The following is an 18,798-nucleotide window of genomic DNA, read 5'->3' as shown; positions in this document are numbered from 1 at the left end:
CAGCCTCTGCCATGGGGAACCCCACCCCCAGGAGCTGCCTCTGTTACTCACACACACCCTGTCACCCACAGCACTGGCTGCTGGAGAGACCCAGAGACAGAGACTCAAACACAAGAGACAGACAGACATGCCGAAAAGCTGGGAGGCCCAGGGTGGGGAGAGAGGAGAGAGGATGCCAGCTAGGCTACGAGGCCAAGGAGCTGCACACAGGCAGGGCTCTCGCGCTCTCTCAAGTGCATGTGCACACACGCTGGTGCACCACAGCCCCCTCCGGGCCACACTCCGTGCACAGGTGCCTGCATTTGGTGTCTTGCTTTCTTCCCTGCCCTCAACGGCATCCGTGTTGGTGGCTTTCATCTGTGGTTCCAGGCCACACACATATATGAAGCACCTGCTAGGGACCTGTGACAAGCTTCTGTTTGTCTCCATCTGTCCCTAATGATTGCTTTCTCTTTATCCCTCTCTGATTCTCTCTGACTTTCACTGCACTCTGTCTGTCTCTGTTTCTTTCTGTCTTTTAATTCCCACCCTGTCTCTGTCTCTCCCCATCTTTCCCCCCTGACCTGAGCCCCTGACCCTGGACTGCTAGGTTCTGGGACTGCAGAAGGTGACATTCAAGTACCTGCCTGTGAAACAAGAAGTGGCCACATGACCGTCTAGAGGTGGCGCATTCCTGGAGGAGGGATCAGCTGGCGATGGGAATGGAGAGAGGGGAGGCCAGAGAGATGGGTCAGGACTGAGCTGAGGGAGCCCCCAGGGCTTACGAATGTGCGCTCTGGAGCCAGACAACCTGGCCTCAAATGCCTTCAATCCTCCATGCTTTATCTTCCCCATCTATGAAATGGGTGTAAGAAGAGAGCCTGTGTCTGAAGGAGGTCAGGAGAGAAAGGCAGCCGGTGCAGACAAGCTCTTCGGACTAGATGGCGTGCCTGGTGTGCAGCCACCGCCCACCATGCCGTTGCCGTCGCTATGATTTGCGTGAGTTGCATCCTCACGCTGATGGGACTCATGGGAGGATTTTAGGCGGCAGAAACAGGACCAGATTGACCATTTGAAAGACTTCATTGGAGACCCCGGGGGGCCTAGGATGTTCCACACAAGCAGCTGGATGGTGGTTCCACTGTCTGCACACATGTATGATCTCGGTGCTCCAAACACACAAGATCTGTCTGCTTCACGTGTGCACATGACATCTCAATCAAAAGCAGAAGATGGGGGAGAGTATAGCTCAATGGTAGAGTGCGTGCTTAGCATGCACGAGGTCCTCGGTTCAATCCCCAGTGCCTCTATTAAAAATAAATAAATAAACAGACCTAATTACCTCTCCACCCCCCAAAAAGAAGAAATTCCATAAAGGGTCCCACTGGTGATTTCATCCAAAGTGGGCTGGGAGGGCAGCAGGGAGGAGGTGGGACAAGCATTTCTAGAACCCCAATGTCCCTGCCCTGCTTGGCCACTTTTGTGTCCGCATCCTGAGCTTGGCTGGGGGTTGGAAGTGTCAGAAACCCACAGTGCAGGGGCCTGGAAGGTGGAGCCTGGAAGACTGGCTCCTTCCCTGGCTGTGTCACCAATAATCTGGGGCCAGCTGTCCACAAGCCCCATCTCCCCACTGGCTCAGCCCAGACCCTCAGTCCCGTCCTGGCCAGAGGAGCCAGGCACCGAGCCCTTGGGGCACTGGGCTGCGGAGAGTGGGTGAAGGGTCCTCCTCCCTGCCTTTTTGAATCTAAAAAGCTAACCTTATGTAGTGCATTCAATGTGTCCCCCCCCCCCGAATTCACAGCTGCCCAGAACCTCCAATTGTGACCTTATTTGGAAATAGGGTCTTTGCAGATGTAATTAGTTCAGATGAGGTCATACTGAATTTGGGGGTGGGTCCTAGATCTAATGACTGGTGTTCTTATAAGAGGAGATGTCACACAGGGAGACAAAAAGGAGAAAATGATGGTAAGATGGAGGCAGAGATTAGAGACATGTATCTACACACCGAGGAACACCAATGATTTGGGGCAACCCCCAGAAGCTAGGAGAGGAAGGCAGTCCCCCCCCCCCACAGCCTCCAGAAGCAAACAGCCCTGCTGACACCTTGCATTAGGACTTCTGGTCTTCAGCACTGTGAGAGAAGAAGTTACTATTGTTTTAAGCCACCAAGTTTGGGGTAATTCTTACAGAAGCCACAGGTGATGAGTACACCCTCCATTATCTTAGCTCTGAAGTCATAGAAACTTGTAGAATCTTTAGAAAATATAGATTTGACTTAGAAACCAGAGTTGGGCACCCCTGGGCTCCCAGCCTGACCCGTCTCTAACTAGCTGGATGCGCCTGGGGGCAAGACATTTCACCTCTCAGAGCCTCAGTTTCCTCATCTGCAAAGTGGGATAACCATGCCTGGTGCAGAGGGCAGTTGTCCAGATTAAATAAGAGAAATTGTGTCCTAGAGGGTTTGGTGCCAAGGACACAGCAAACGCTCAGCTAGCAGTGAAAGTTAAAGTCCGCAGGTGATGGACAAGGTAAGCACATTCTGAAACTAAATTTTAACTGCCACTATTACCATTGATAACCAGAAGAAACAGCAGCCACTCCTAATTCCACTCCCCACTGATTACCTTTTGGTGAATATTCTTTTCGATGAAAATGGAAAAAAAAAAAAAGTATTCCAGCGCCCTCTTGGATCTTTGAATAAACCAACTGTGCAAAAACGTTATGTGCCCTGACAAGCTAGTCCAGGCTATTAAGTTTATTAAAGATTATTGCTAGTTTTTTAAAGAGTGGTGGTGATATTGGGATTATACTTTTAAAAAGAGTCCTTATGTTTTAGAGACCACGAAAATATTTGTGAATGAGATGTGATGTCTGGGAATGCCTACAACATTGAGGTGGGGGGACAGGGGAGTCGCTATTCTGTTTTTTCCCCTTGTGTGTGTTTGAAAGGTCCCAGAATCACATGCTTTTAAAATGCTATGATCCAGTCTTTCCACTCCTAGGAATTTATCAAAGAGAAAAGGGAATTTACATTCATATAAAGACGTGTTTCACATGCATGTTCATAGCGGCTTTATTTGTAATCAGCTGTTGTATTGTAAAGGATGTATCGGGGGGAGGGTGTAGCTCAGTGGTAGAGTACATGCTTAGCATGCACGAGGTTCTGGATTCAATCCAGTACCTCTGTTGAAAAAATTACATTAAAATAAATAAATACATAAATAAACCTGATTACTTCCCCCCTCAAAATAAATAAATAAAAGAATATATCTGTTTTTTGTCCCAAGTTCCTGGAAGATAACCTCTAAATTCTTGGATTTTTCCCCAAGCGATAGGAGTGTCAGTCGTTCATGGGGGGCTCGATCCCATCTCAGTTTATGCAAACGAGATGAATCAGGATGGGGACTGGTCATGCAGGAAACACTGATGAGGTGATTAGATGTCAACCTGATCTTAAGAGATTGGGGGGCAGACTGGAGACTGAGTTCAATCTCATAGCCAATGATTTGATCAGTCATACTTATGTCATGAAATGCCAGGAAAAACTGTGGGCAACAAAGCTCAGTAGATTGGTTGGTGAATTCCTCTGAAGTGAAGAGCATTTTGTTGGAAACTGTGTGCTTAACTTATGGGGTCTGCCTTAACTCCAGGTGATAAGTGTCAGAATTACATTATGTTATATTACAAAAAACCTAGAAATGACCCAGATGCAATTTCAGGTGAATGGATAGACTGTGGTACATCCACACAATGGAATACTACTCACCAAGAAAAAGGAAGGAACTATATACTCACACAACAGCATGGCTGAATCTCACACAGTTATGCTCAGGGAAATAAGCCAGACAAAATGAGTACATATGGTTGGGTTCCATTTCTAGAAAACTCCAGAAAATTCTAACTCATCTATAGTGACAGACAACAGGTCAGTGGTTGCCTGGGGACAGGGATGGGTAGGTGAGAGGGATGACAAACAGACAGGAGGAAACTTTCGGGGGTGACAGATGTGTTCATGATCTTGGTGGCAGTGATGGCTTTGTGGATGTCAGTAAGTTGTACGCTATGCATATCTGCACCTCATTATATGTCAATTACACAATAGGGCTGCTTTAAAATGTATTCATCTCTTCTTTCTTTGTCCATCAGTAAATATTTATTGAGCACCTACTGTGTGCCAGTCTCTCTTTAGAGCTAGGGGACATGGCTGTGAACAAGACAGACCAAGACCCCTGCCCATGTGATATTTTAGCTAGGGAACACAGACAACTGTAATGAAATTCAAATATATATTCTCTACATATTCAATTCTCCTTATTTGCAGATCTGGCGTTTGCAAAATCACCTCATTTCTAACATTTATTTGCAATTCCAAAATGAATACATCCAGCTTTCACAGTCATTTTCGAACATGCACAGAGTGGTGAAAAGTGTCACCCACCATGTGTGTTCCCCACAAGGCTGAATCAGGCAATGCTCTGTCTTCTTTCAGCTCAGACTGTGAGCAAGTGTCCATTTCAGGGTTTTTTTTGTATTGTTGTTGCTGCTGGTGGTGGTGCTTTGGCTTTCTAAAATGGTCCCCAATTGTGGTGCTAAGTGCCGTTCAGTGTCCTAAGCTCAGGAAGGCTGAGATGCTTATGGAGGAAATACGTGTGTTAGGTGAGCCGCATTCAGGCATGAGCTATAGCCCTGTTGTTTGGGATCAATGCTAATGAATCAACAATATATATTAAATGAGGTGGCCTTAAACAGAAATACACATAAAACAAGGCTGTATATTGCTTGGTTGATGGAAATCTTGCGATCAGAGGCTTGCAGAGACCTAACCTCAGATGTCCTCCAGGAGGCAATGTCCAGCACTGGCTAGGTCACTGTGTATGGCGACTTTATAGAACAGAACTCCTATGGATAGAGAGAATCAACTGTGATATAACAGATGGGAGTAAGTGAAGGAAGGGAAATTAATTGGGGTGAGAAGGAGGTGCTTTTTAGAGGGTTTCAGGGATGATACATTTGTGCAGAGACCTGAGTGGATGGGTCAGTGTGTCTCTGGGGAAAGGCAAAGGCCCTGAGGGATGTATGTTGATTCAAACACGTGCCCTGTATCTGCTCTATTGTCATCTGCTTCTTCCCTTGACATGGGAGAAACATATTCTCACATCAATACGGAGCCATCAAGATTTGTTTTCCAATTTAGTTATTTGTCAGAGGAAGATTTATCACACCAAACGCCTTGTGTGCCAAGCCACTGTAGAAGATAGCGTGGCAGTTCCTCAAAAGATGAAACACGGAATGACTGTATGATGTGGTAATCCCACTCCTGAGTATGTACCCAAAGGAAGTGGAAGCAAGGGCTCAAACAGATATTTGCACACCTGTGTTCACAGCTGCATGATTCACAACAGCCAAGAGGTGGAGTCAACCCAAGTGTCCATCAACAGATGACTGGGTGAACAAAACATGGTCCAGCCACACACTGGAGTACTATTCAGCCTTAAAAAGGAAGCAAACTCTGACACACACGACAACATGGGTAACCTGGAGGACATGATGCTCCATGAAATAACCCAGGCACAGGAAGACAAACACTGTCTGATTCCACTCACAGGAGGTCCCTAGAGGAGTCACATCTATAGAGACAGGAAGTAGATGGTGGGTGCTCCTGCCTGGGGGAGGAGATGTGGAGTTCCTGTTTAATGGTGATTGGCATGGCTGCAAGGTGGTGACTGCTGAAATTTTGCAACCAAAACAATTGGCCTTTTTTTTTCATGGCTGTTTCAGATTCTGGATGATAAAACGGTGGCCACTGGTCTCGTCTCAGCAGACCTCCTGGTTCCACTAATGGCCCTGAACTTGGGCAGTCACATCAATGGCTGGTTTTAAATTCAGAAAGTGTTGAGTTCTTAAAAAGAGCTGTGTCCCCCAGCCTTACAGGCACCCTCCAGGGACGTAACTGGCACACAGGGAGACCTCAGAGTGGCCTAAAAGAACAGTGGCTATTCTCTCCAGGACCCAGATGTCCCCTTCTAGGGACATTGTATTAACCATGCCTTTCAATTTCTGATGCTTTGACATCTGGGGCCACACGGGCCCTGGAGAACGGCCCCTCCCAGAGCTAAGTAGTTCTGAGAGAGAGTGAACAACTCCTGCGAGCGCACTTTTCAAAAACAAGCCAGCCAATCCAGAGCCCACACCGTCAGCCCCTCCTCCGTGGGGCTCTCACAAGCTGGGTTGCTATCCCCCTGCCCTAGTGCCCCAAGGACCAGATACTGGCCAACTGGGCATCCCCTCCACCCAGACCCTGCTGACATCCTCCAGACAAGCCCATCCTAAGCCTGCTTACCCTGCCCTGCTTGTTCCTTCTCTCGGAAAGCACAGGAAGGGCTCCAGCCCACGTCCCCCTTTCCCTCGCCTCCTGGCCGACCCTGGCGCCTCCCCGTGAGGCTCTGCTTGACATGGAGAGCCCTCTCCTCTCGTTTTCTGTTTTTAAGTTGAAGTATAGTCAGCTTACAACGTTGTGTCAGTTTTTACCCTCCTCTTTTTTTTTTTCAATCAGGTAATTAGTTTTATTATTTATTTTTAGAGGCGGTACTGGAGACTGAGCCCAGGACCACGCGCACACTAGGCACGTGCCCCGCCACTTGAGCTGTACCCTCCAGTTTCTCCCCTCCTCTGAAGAACTGTAACAAACTCTTTTTCAATGGCAGTTGTCTCCTGATCTGTTGGCCTTAACGAACCTCAAATTTTCTATTAACACACTATATTTTAAAAATTAGTTATTTTTACAAAATTTTGGTGGCATATACATAAAACAAAATTTATTTTTCAATGCAACCATTTTTAAGAGCATGGTTCCATGGCATAAAGTACATTGTCACTGTTGTGTAACCATCCCTACCATCCCTCTCCAGAATTTATTCATCTTCCCAAACTGAACTCCTGGTCCCATGAAGCACTCACTCCCCATTCCCCCCTTTCTCCAGCTAATACACCATACTTTTAAACAAACACACCTGCAGAAGATGTCCCATGCACGGGGGAAGCTGCGGTCCCCAGGATGTCATTACAGCAGCATTCAAAAGCCACTAAAAAGCCACTGGCTAAATCAATTATGATATGTCTGTATGTTGGGATGTTGAAAAAAATGAAGAGGGTTTGAAATAGCCTGAGTAGGAGGCTCTCACTGAATGGATCTGGAGAAATCTCCAAGATGGATCGCTAAGTTTAAAAAAAGAAAAAAGAAAAAAGCAGAGCACAAAATGTGTAGCGCTTGCTGCCGTTTATGTAAAAGGATGCCAATACTGTATCAGATATTTGAAAGTTGCTAAGGGAGTTGATCTTAAAAGTTCTCATCACAGGGAAAAATATCTGTTACTGTGTGAGGTGATGGATGTTAGCTAGACTTACTGCGAGGACCATGTTTCAATATATTTAAATGTCAAATCACATGTCGTATACCTTACACTATGTCGATTACATCTTGATAAAACGAAGAGAAAAAAGCAAAGGGGATTATACCTCCCCCAGCCCCAAAAAGGAAGGAGTAAGTATATGTTTTTCTAAAAGCTAAAAAAAATTCATTGCTTCTCGGCCTTTTCGCTGAGATCAAGTGTAGTAAAAGCTAAAAAAATTCCTATCTGGGAACTGGGCAAATGGGGACAGAGCTGGGAGAGCTGTCACTCCTGTATCACTCTCTCTATCTCTCAGTGTATAGATGAGTTAGACATTTTATATAAAATTCGGTCCATAAGTATTTATAGTCTGTATATATTATATGTATATATATTTAATCTATATATTATACAATATATGAGAATATAATCTATTACATAGCAAATAATACACACACCAAGAGTGTCTATTTCTACATATATTTGTATACATGTATATTTGCCCCAATTAGACTAAAATCTCAGAAGACAAAAGCAGCCAGTACCAGGGCTTCCCTGGGGAGAGGCATTCGGGTGACAGGGAGAGACTTTCCAACGTACACTCTGTGGTGCCTTCAGAGTTTTGTCCCATGGTCCGTGGATTATTTATGCAAAAACAGATCCTATTTGCACAAAGAGAGAGGTAGCTCTAGGGGCACTGCCCTGGCGTGTTGTGTGCGGTGAGTTAAATCAGGATGAAATGAGACTCTGTAAAGCACACCTGTGGGAGGGGACGTGCGGAGAGGGAGAGACAGAGGGACCCGAGTCCCATCAGAAGACGCCCGCAAGGCTTTTCACTGCAGCTCTTCCATCTCCGCAGAAAGTTACTGGTGGGGCTGGAGGGCACTCTCGCTCCTTAACTTAAATGTGTTAAACAAATAAGAGAATACGGCGACCTTATGGGTAATTTTTGTACCCCCTCCCTGTGTGTTTCTCTGTCTTCTAAATCTTTGCTAATAGACACACGTTGCCTCTCTAAGCAAGGTCTGCAGGGTCTGCCGGGTCCCCTGCAAGTGTCCGTGGGTCACACGAATCTTGCTGCTGTGAATACGTGTGTACGGGCTGCTGAGGGGACGTAAGTTTTCATTGCTCCTGAGTAGATAACTAGGAGTCGAATTGCTGGGTCATGTGGTGATTCTATGTTTAACTTTTGGAGGAACTGCCAGACTGTTTTCCACAGCGGCTGTACCATTTTCTATCCCCGCCAGCCACGTACAAGGGTCTCAGTTCCTCCACAGCCTCTCCAGTGCTCATTATGGTCTGTTTTTGCCTGGAGCCGTCCTGGTGGGCATGCCACAGTATCTCATTGTAGTTTTCTTTCATTTTCCTTTTTAAAAAGTTATCATTTCATCTTATTTTGGGGAGTGGGAGAGGTAATTTGGTTCACTTATTTATTTACTTTCTTATTTAACAGAGGTACTGGGGATTGAACCCAGGACCTGTGCATTCTAAGCATGCGCTCTACCACTGAGCTGTACCCTCCTCCCACATTATGGTTTTTCACATGCTTTTCTTCACCTACTACTGATGCCAGCATTTCTTCTTGTGGTCCTTGGCCATCTGTATCTCTTCTTTGGACATTCAAATCACTTGCTTTTTAAATTCTTAATTCTTTTCATTGTTCTTTTTTTTTTTTTCTCATTCTGTGAATGTTCACCAACAACCCGTCTGTTACAGAACTTTCTCCTCTCCACTTTACAGATGAGGAAACAGGCTCAGAGAGGGACAGTGACTTGCCCCAGGTCACTGAATAAGAACCAGTGGCAGCCAGGACTTCGAGCCAAGTCAGTGTGGCCCCAGAGATAGGAGAGGGGGAGGGGGAGGGCTCCTGGGAGGCCCTGGGAGAGGGGGTCCCCACCCACCCACCGCTGAGGGATGGAAGGTCCTCTCTTCCAGCTCAGCACAGAAAGCAGCCCTTGTGAAAAATGAAGACTCAGTTCAGGCAGAGGTGGGTCTCAGGGCTGCCCCACCTCACCACCCACCTCTAACATCCACTCGGTGCACACAGAGCCAGAGGCACACACCAAACGCGGGCAAGCGCACACACACACACACTCACACACACACACACTCACACACACACACACACACACACACACTTATCTTCCCATTCTTCAAAATCAGAGCCCCTGGGAGAACCCAGCTCGGCCCAGCGGCCTCCCTGCCTCATCCTGGCTTAGTCTCCCAGCCGCTCGTGTGAACATGTGTGCATGTGACAGAAAGGCTGAGCTGGGGTACCAGCAGAGAAGGCACAGAGGGAGGCAGACATGGGGAGATGGAGAGGACAGGTGATCCTCCCTCTGTTCCCTGGCTGAGTTGGCCATGGAGAGGACTGTAGGATGGAATTTTCTGGAAGAGAAGGTGAAGGGATTGCCCAACTATTCACAGCATGGCTGGGGCCCTTGGCAAAAGGGAGGCCGAGATCTAAACCATCAGTTCTGCAGGTTTGGGGTTTGGGCTGCACTCTTTTTTTTTTTTTTAATGGTCTTGTTACGGAAACGACAGGCCAGTCAAGAAACAAGCACCACTCGGAGGGCTGGAGCACTAAGATGTATTACCCGGCGGGCTCAGAGGGGCTTCTGCTCCGAAGCTCTGAGTACCTCCAAGACGTGCGCATGAGGTTTTATAGGGTAAAGTACAAGCTTGGGGTATTCGGCCAATAGGCATGGAACAGCTTTAGCAGCATTATCATCACAAAAGTGGGGGCGGGGAGGCAGCAAACCAACATTCCAAAGCCAGATATGTATCTTTGAAAACCCAGCTGGCTAGCAAAAAACATGAACAGCAAACCAACACTAATTAACCTAGATTTACAAGTTAGTCTAGCAGAACTCAGATCAGTATTCCAATACTTACATTTGTGAGTTATCTTGTTAGACCAGCCCAGCCTCTCCTTCACATTCCTAGACTTGTGAGTTATCTTGTTAGACCAGCCCAGTCTTTCCTTCACAGTTTCACATAAAAATTGAAATCTCCAGCTTCTCCAGAAGCAATGGTTGGCTCAGGCAGGGAAGGCCTGCTTTCCTGCCTGGTGACATGTGGCCGTGAGCAGAGGCTGTGCTTGTGTGTTTGTGATCTGTGAGTCTTTGCAGGATGGGCATGTGAAGGTGGCCTCGCAGCCCACGTGGATGGGATCTGGACTTGTGTCCTCCTGTGCATCTGCAGCTGGTAAGTGTGTGCCTGGCTGTGTGTAGGAGACACTTAATTCATTTTGTGAGAGTGTGTCCTTTCCAGTTCTCTGTGCTTGCGTCTCCGTCTGTGGGTGAGTGTGCACCGTGATCTGTGCATCTGTCACCAGAGGTGAGGATCTGTGCTCATGACATCTGTGATCATGGGGGGTGTCCCTGAGTGGGAACCTTTGGGTGGCTCTCTCTGGGTTCTGCAGTGTGCGTACCAGGCGGGCCCTGCTCCTGGGGTCCAGGTTCCAGCCTCCTTGCCCCTTCCAGCCAGCCCAGTGCATTTTCCCAGGACACCCCGGACCCCAAAATGGAGAGGCGTTCTCCTCCCACCTTACCCTCCCTCCCTTCTCTTCCTTCCTCCCTCTCACTTCCTTCCCCTTTCTCTTCCTCCCCTCCCCGCTCTGCTCCCCTCTCCCAGCTCTGCAGTGAAAGCAGCAGGGGAGAGGTGGCCGCAGGCTGCCATCAGCTCCAATAGGCTTAAGTGGCCCATTTCCTGGGCCAGCCGGACTCCCACCACAGACACCATTAGGGAAATGAGCCCACAGTCCCTTCCCAGCCCCAGGGCACTGGCAAGTCAGGAGGGGGCGTCCCCAGACCCTTGGGGCTGCTGTTCCCTCCCTTGTGCACTTAAAGGGGATGGGGGCAGGGAGGCGGGAGGAAGAGCCGCAGAGAGAGGCCGAGACAGCGGACAGAAATGCACACGGGGTCAGGTGGGGCAGAAAGAGGGAGACGAGATGGAGAGAAAGAGAGAGAAGGAGAGCCAGAGACACAGAAGGGCAGAGATGGAGAGATAGAGGGAGAGAAGGAGATAGAGGCGGGAGGAGGTGGAGACAAAGACAGATCAAAAGTCCGGCGGGGAGGGAGAAAGGGAAATGAGGTGAAGGGGATACTGACAGACAACGACAGACACACAGCGTCTCCAAAAGGGAGAGCCCCAGAGGGCCTGGGGAGACAGGGCGGGGAGAGATGTGAGAGAGAGAGACAGAGACAGAGGAGAAAGACACAACCAAACACAAAAAGAGAAAGCTGTCCAGGCCTGGGAACCGACAAGTGACAGCCCTCAGAAGGGAGGTGGGGAGGAAAAGAGAGAAAGCCTGGGGGATCTCCCCAGGGAGTGAGGGGGTTTGTGGGGAGACCAAACACAGACTCAGGTGGGGACAGAACCCGCCCACGCCTCCCCCACGCCTCCCAAGGCATTTTGGCATAAAACCAGTAGTTAAGGTACTGAGTGTACACCAAGCTCTGTTGGGGTCACTTTGATCTTTCATTTATTTATCCAGCTCCTGCTCATGCCAGGCGCGGGGCTGGACCCGGGGACACCGCGGCAGTGAAGAAATGAAGGAACTGCCTGTCCTAGTGGAGCTGACCTTCCGGGGGGAGAGGCAACCCGACACTCCACGAGAAACAGATAATCAGAGACGGTGGTCACAACCGCCCAGCCTGGGGGCTCGGAGCATCCCCCTCCTCAGTAAGTTGCCAGGTGATCCAGCAGTTCCACTCCTGTCTACACCCAAGACAGAAGGCAACACATGTCTGCATGAAAATGTACGTGCCAGTGTTCATAGCGGAATTGTTTATCATAGCCCCAAAGGGCAAGCAATCCACACGTCCATCAGTGGGTGAATGGATATGCCAGATGTGGTCCACCCTTTACAGTAGAATATTATTCAGCCTTCAAAAGGAGCAAAGCACTGATCTGTGCTCCAATGTGGATGAACCTCAGAAACAAGATGCTCAGGGAAAGAAGTTGGACACAAAAGGTCACATAGTGTGTGATTCCATCCGGAAACGTTCAGAACAGGCAAATCCACAGGGACAGGAAGTGGATTAGTGACTGCCAGGGACTGGCAGAGAGGGAATGGGGAGGGATTATTGGTGAGGATGAGGTTTTCCTCCAGGAGGAATGAAAATGTTCTGAATTAGACTGTGGTGATGGTTGCACAACTCTGTGACTATACTAAAACCAGAAAGAAAAAACAGTACACCTTAAAGGGGTGAATTGTATGGCATGTGAATTATATCTTAATAAAACTGTCTCAAAGAAAAAAGCATCCTCGAATCCAAGCTGGAGCTCATGATAATGCCCTGTACACCAGCTCTTTGCAGCCCTGAGACAAGATCTGGGGACTCATCATTCACGTAGGGGCAGAGGGAGCCCTGGGAGGAGGGAGGAAGGTGAGATGGAGCAGGGAGGGGGCAACGCATAAGGAGTTCACCACGGGGTTTAGGGAGACTAAACAGGACACAGTCAGAGTCGGCTCTCCCTTTATCCAGCAACACCTGGGGGTCCCATCCGGAGCAGGTCCCCTCACATGCTGACCAAGTTCAGTGCCCTGACCAGAGAACATCCTAAACTTACAAGACTCAGGAACTGACAACAGGTGGCATCTAGTGGGGGCTGAGGGGATGTGAGGGGGGCAGCAACTGTGACTAAATTAGAAACTTGGGGGTTGTCCTGTTGGTCTGACTTTCCACAACTCTCCATATGTTAAAATCTGTGGGCAAAAGTTTGAGGAGAAGCAGGGTATGTGCATCGTCTCATTGTATCTCCCCCAAGATACTTATGAATTGCAAAGAGAAAAATGGTAACTTTCCAGGAAAGACTCCTGGTAGGTACCACTGTAACCAGGTGGTCAAGGTTAAGTCAAGGTTAACACCATCAATGATGAGACATATTGACATGATGTACTTCCTGACTGGATGCCCTGAAGACACATCACTTCTGTGGCATCCTTCCCCTAAATGCCTAACTTCAATCTAATTATGAGCAAACATCAGACAAGCCCAAACTCAGGGACGTCCTACAAAATAGTTGACCAGTGCTCATCAGAAGTGTCAAGGTCATGAAAGACAAGACTAGAGGAGATGAGATGCCAGGCAGGAGCCTGGACCAGCATCCTATTAATATTTAATAGGGTTAAGTTAATAATTGTAACAATAATATTATTAATCTCATTAAGAGGAAAATTGGTGAAATTTGAATAAGATCTTAAATTAGTTCATTGTGTTGTATCAATGTTGGTTTCCTGTGGTTGTCAATGATATTAAATTAGAAGAAGATGGGTCAAGAGAGATGGGAATTCTGTACTATTTTTGCAACATTGTATAAGTCTAAAATTATTTCAAAGTAAAATAAACTAAAAAGAAACAAAATGAAACAAAATCTAACTAGAATCCAGCCCCCTGCCAACAGCTGTGTGAGTGGTTTTAGAAGCAGCTCCTCGGGCCCCAGTCAAGCCTTCAGATGATGCAGACCTCACCAGCAGTTTGACTATAACATCACAAGGTTCACTGAGTCAGAACCATCCAGCTAAGCTCTCTGGATCCCTGGCCCACAGATGCTGTGAAATAATACATGTTCATTGTTTTAAATGGTTACATTTTGGAGTAATTTGTTATACAGCAATAGCTGACTATTGATACAGTAGGGAATGGACAGCTGCAAAGAAAGTGTTTCAAAGGCAGCCTCTAAGAGTTTGGGAACATTAAAATACCCAATTGTTTGTGGTGGTGGTCCGTGTAGAACATGCCTGGGGGCAGCTTCAAATCACAGAGAAAGATCCACTCATTCATTTAACCCACATTTATTGAGTGCCTCCTGTGTACCAGGCACAGTCAAAGGAACAAGGACATAGAGTGCACAAAGCAATTAAAAGATCACTTCTCTGGTGGAGTTCACACTATAGTAGAGGAGAGAGTTAAGAAATGTTATCAGTACATAAACTATATTATATTAGATGGTATTAAGTACTAAAGAGAAAAATAAATCAGAGAAAAGGGCTGGGGAATATAAGATGGGAGGTGTGTGAAAAACCGTAGATAAGGTGCCCAAAGAAGGCTCACTGAGAAGTCATCATTTGAGCAGAGGCTTAAAGGAGTGAGAGAGTGAGCCATGTAGAGTCTATAGGAAGAGCATTTCAAGCAGAGGGAATGGCCAGTGCAAAGACTCTGAACAGAAACATATTTCACACAGACACACATGCCCATGTGATCCATTGGCAACACATCATTATGCATTTTGCGTTATTCATTTAATAACAACACCCTGAAGGTATTTCTATCTCAGTACACAAAGAGCTTTCTTGTTGCTTTTACCCGTTGTATGATATTTCATTGCATGAATTTCTCATAATTGATTTAACCAACACCCTCCCAAGTTGATGAACATTTATGTGGTTTTCGCTCTTCTCATACACACACACAATGCAGTGAGAAACACTCTGCTGTGTCATTTAGCACAGGTGTGCTTCCATCTGGAGTGTAAATTCTCAGCAGTGGGATTACAGAGTCCAAGGGCATGCTGACTTGTAATTTGGGTGGATGTCATCAGATTGCCCTCATGGGAAGTTGTTGTTTTTCAACAGCTTTCTTTCAACTGGTGATTACAAATAAATCTGCCACAAATGTGTATGGACACATCTTCAGGTAGACATATGTTTTCCTTTCTCTTGGGTAAATAGCAAGGATTGGAATGGCTCCTCTGGAGGGGGGGGGTGTATGTTTAACATTTGAAGAAGCTACTAAATGGTTTTTCCAAGAGGTGGTACCACTTTCTGTTCTCATGGGAAGGTTTTATCCAGGAGAGTGACTCGCTCAGGGTGATGTTTCTAAGAGCTCCCTGGGGACACAGAGGGGGAAGACAGAAATGGTCATAAGGAGCCAGGAGGAGGCAGGGCTATTATCCAAAAAGTGCTGATGGCAGTCTGGACCACAGCCATGGTGGGAGGATGGAGAAGCATTGGGAGAGGGAAAGAGAACCCTTAGCAGCTGACGGGGCACTAGGCTCGGGGTTCTGCTGAAGGTCCATGGCGGAGATGTGGGGGACTTCTTGGCTCCCCTGGGTACTCTCAGAATACCCAGACAGGAAGAGAGAAACCGGGTCCATTCCAGGCTCTTAGGGGCAGTTGGGGCAGCTGGACTGGGTAGGACCACCCTATGTGCAGCCACCATCATTTCAAGGTGGAACATTTCAGATGGCACAGGCAGCGTGGCCTCCTATTGGGAGGCTGTCCTTGGCTGGCTTTACCTGAATTCAAAGACAGTATCCCATGGGTCCATCTTGATCTACCTGACTCCCACCTCCCCTGCACCAGCTAGACCTCCTGCAGTTCAGCCCGTGTGGAACCACTCTCTGCCCTAGTATATTAGTTACCTATGTCTGTGCAATAAATTACCCCCAAATATAGAAGCTTCAAAAAATATTCATCATCTTGTTGTTTCCAAGGGTCAGGACTCTGAGATGGATTCATGGGGTGATTCTGGCTAAGTCTCTCATGAGGTTGCAGTCAGATTTTCAGTGGGGGCTAAAGAGTTGACTGGGGTTGGAGAACGGTTCCCTCACATGGCTTACCATGGGGGCTTCTCCAAAGTGCTGCCTGAGTGTCCTTGGGTCATGAAAACTGACTTTCCCCAGAGTGCATGGTCAGAGAGACAGCAAGAGTGAGAGAGCCCTCACAGACCAGCCCTGGTATAGTGAGGAAGAAGCTCACCCAAAAGTGTAAATACTAGGAAGTGGGGGTCGCTGGGGATCACTTTGGAGGTTAGCTACCACACCTACCAAACTGGAGGGTTCGGGTTCCCTTCTCTGAGGCACAGGCTCACCATTATCTATGACATAGTAGAGGCACACTCATTTTCCAGGGTGCTAGAGTCTCCTCATTTTGAGCCAGCTTCCTAGCGGTCTGCAAAAGGGCACCTGTACTCTTTAGAAATCTTTTGGTTACAAATGAAAGGAACTCAACTTAAACTGAATTGAGAACAAATATAATAAATGGAACCAGCTGGCTTGCAGAACTGGGAAGTACAAGATTAACTCACTTCAGACATGGCTGGATCTAGGGGCTCAAACACTATCTTTCAAATTTCCATGCAGTCACCTGCTCCCCAGACACACACTCTTCTCTCCTAGCAACTCCAGTGGATGTAGAGAATCTTTCCCATTAGACCCAGCAAGAAAGTCCCAGGGAAGTATCTGATTGGCTCAGCTTGGATCATCTGCTCATCCCTGAACCAATCACTGCAGCCAAGAGGATAGGATATGCTGATTGGCCAGACTGGATCACGGGCCCCATCCTGTGGTCCTGAGAGGGAGGAGCATCTTAAATGATGCTCCTTCCCACCATGTGCCATTAAAAAAAGAAAATATACCACGGGCAAGTCTTGACATGCTACTGATCATAAGGCATGCACTGCTTTCACAGATGTTAAAAAATGCATGGCTTAGAATCAATGAAATGTGTGTTATTATTTCCATTTTACAGGTAAGAAAGCTGAGGCACAGAAAGGGTAAGTTGTTCCCCTGAGGTCACACAGGTGGGAGGCAGACAAGCCAGGGTTTGGGTCCAGGTCCAGAGCCCCTGTATCTAACCACAGCCCCACGTTCAAAGCTCTCTTGGCCTGCAGCCTCTACACCAATGTCTTCCACATCTTAGATGAACACAGACATCTTTTCACAGGTTTCCTGTGGCTGCATTGCTCAGAAAAGCTTCAGTGTTCCGAAAGCTTGTTCTAACATTCTCAAGTGTGCTTCCCTTGTCAGTGGAGTGGTTGTCACTTTGAGAGTCCTTAGGGGCTCCTATGTGGTCCAGCAGCCACTGGCATTTCTTGGCCTCTTTTTTTTTTTTTTTTTTTTGGAAGTGTCTCTGGTTTCGAGGCATTATAGTGTAATGTTTAAATGCACCAGCTTTACAGTCACACTGCCTAGGTTCAAATCCCTACCTCTGCTGCATCAGAGCATGGGTTCTTGGGAAAAATACCTTAACTCTCTGTGCTCAGTTTCCTTGTCTGTCAAATGGAATTGTTGTTTAAATTAAATTAGTAAGTTATATCAAATGCTTAAAATAGTGCCAATATCTATTAGCATTAGAGGTAATTTGTCTTTGCTAGCATTACAGTATTTTCTCTCTTTTTTTGGACTGGTGTGAGTGCCTCACTTCTAGAGAATACTCCCCCTCCCCCACCCCCTGAGTTAGCCATTCATGCTGCCCCCTAAAATGCCCAGTCTTCTTCCAGGCAGGATTGGGAGTTCCCTGCCCCCCACCCCAAGTAGTCAGCTGGGGGCCATGAGATTTGCTTTGACTAGTTAAATGTGAGTTGAAATGACATGTGCCCTTTCCAGGTGGAAACTTTAATAGCCAGGGTACAACTTGTTACATTGTCTCTTTCCTTCAGCTACAGTGACTAGCAAAATTTGAGATGGTGGTGACTCCATCAACTTGTATCCTAGAGGTGTATACATACAGCCCTCAGCCAAATTCCAAAAGAGGGGCTAGCACAAGCCAGAAACACATCTTAGGGTTTTGAGTGACTGAGATTTTGGGGATGTTTGTTACAGCAGCATAACCTTAGCCTTTCCTAACTGATACATCCTTGGTTTCTGAAATCTCATTGTTTCCACCACAGACACAAGCAGAGATTTTGCATTACCTGATCCAATATGCCATGCCATAACTGTTGGTATCCCCACATCTAGGACAACAGAGGTAATTTTTGTGCCCCAGGACCCTGGCAACATCAGCTACTATGTGCTCTTCATCCAGAAATTCAGAGACTGAATTGAGGGCTTGCAAAAAATCATCATCTATGCCACACTCTCCCCTGATGTCTCTACATACCTCCATTCTTTCTCAGAGATGGACCTTCCTATTCCAGTGACATTTTAAGGCTCTGCCTGTCAACCACCTTGCTGATGACTCATTTTTTATTCCTGTTCTAGTAGCAATCCTGCACACAGAGAAAATTTCTCCCATTCCCTCCCACACCTTCCCCTACCCCAACTCCAGAACCGGCAGGAAAAGAGTTTCATTTGCCATTACTGTGTGATCCTGGGGAAGCACTTTTGCCCCTGTTGGACTCAGTTTACCTTGCTGTGGATCAAATAACATTTTTTTTTCTGAGGGCTATTCTGGCCTGCTAGCCTATGTGGCTCCAGCATTTTTGCTTTTTGCTTTGGTTGAGCTGGGAACTTGACCTCATGGAAATAATTTTCCTTAACTAAATCCTCTGCTTCCTTCTGTATACAACATCTACCCACGGAGACTTCACCTTCCTGACCATATCAGCTAGGATTCTTTGGGTTGCAAGTAACAGAAAACCCATCTCAAACAGGTTGTTTCTGGTCAACAACAACTGCCTATGACAATAGCAACAAAAGTGGATCCCCCATGCCTTGCCTTTCAATGCTCACAAAAAATGGTACCTGGACCTTCACATCT

Source organism: Vicugna pacos, chromosome 22 (genome assembly GCF_048564905.1).
Source record: "Vicugna pacos chromosome 22, VicPac4, whole genome shotgun sequence".
Lineage (NCBI taxonomy): Eukaryota > Metazoa > Chordata > Mammalia > Artiodactyla > Camelidae > Vicugna > Vicugna pacos.
The sequence above is the reverse complement of the archived record's forward strand: the minus strand, read 5'-3'. Positions refer to the sequence as shown.